Source organism: Chiloscyllium punctatum, chromosome 10 (assembly GCF_047496795.1).
Source record: "Chiloscyllium punctatum isolate Juve2018m chromosome 10, sChiPun1.3, whole genome shotgun sequence".
Lineage (NCBI taxonomy): Eukaryota > Metazoa > Chordata > Chondrichthyes > Orectolobiformes > Hemiscylliidae > Chiloscyllium > Chiloscyllium punctatum.
This window is the reverse complement of record NC_092748.1, coordinates 5874565-5875703: the sequence shown is the minus strand read 5'-3', so window position 1 is coordinate 5875703 and position 1139 is coordinate 5874565.

The following is a 1139-nucleotide window of genomic DNA, read 5'->3' as shown; positions in this document are numbered from 1 at the left end:
TTATCGTCACAGAGAATAGCTTGTACTGTATATGTTGGAAAAAGTTCCACTTTTGTCAATGATTCATGTAGGGACACATCATGGCCCTCGTTGTCAGAGTCCTTGATGTCCTAATCTACAGACAGAAATGCTAAATTGTTATTTGTGTGTGATTCCCATGTTGACAAGTCATATTATTAAGGGCCTGTCTGTCCATTATATTCCACACACATTTTCATTGGAAGCAACACCAGTGGATGCAACCACACAAACATCATTGTTGTTGTGGCCAGAGTGCAACAGAGACCCAGAAAAAGTGAGGAAGAACAGATATACCAGCAAGACGAGGGCCAGCAGCAATCTCAGACAGCTGATGAACAGTCTCCAATTGAAGAGATTGTAGATGAAATTCCTCTCAGAATGTGGAGGAGGTACAGGAGGTATTTCTATTGTCATGAATGCCGTTTCCTCTAGGTGAGTGAGGTGCATTACCACTGCAAACTGAGAATGACCCAAGATCCCATCAGAGAATTATGCCATCTGCTGCAACAGGACTTGGCACCTGCAGGAATGTGTGGATATCATTTCCTAGTGGCCATCAAGTTGATAGCTACAAAAATATTTTACGAAACTGCCTGCTTCCAAAAGATCCACTGTGGCCCTATATGTCATATAGTCATAGAGGCGTCCAGGTCTGGAAACAGACCCTTCGGTCCAATTCATTCATGTTGATCAGATATCCTAAATTAATCTAGTCCTGTTTAGTCATAGAGTCATAGAGATGTACAGCAAGGAAACACCCTTCGGTCCAACTCATCCATGCTGACCAGATATCCTATCCTAATCTCGTCCCATTTGCAAGCACACATTTCTCAACCATCAAAGTTGTTACTGATGGAACATGTGTCAGATCACAAAGTTTCATCTTGTTTTTCCATGACAAGGTCAGTATTGTATGCCAGGCACAAGTTTTGCCAACATAGTTGGCTTCCCTTAGGTGCAGAATGCTGTAGACATCTTGCATTGAGAAAGCTACATCATAACACGGCTGACTCCATCATCAGAAAAGTGTTCCATTCCATCAATGTGCATATCATTTGTGGTTATTAGTACCACATTCTCAAAGTCTACACCAGATAGCCTGAAAGCTTCTAGGATGC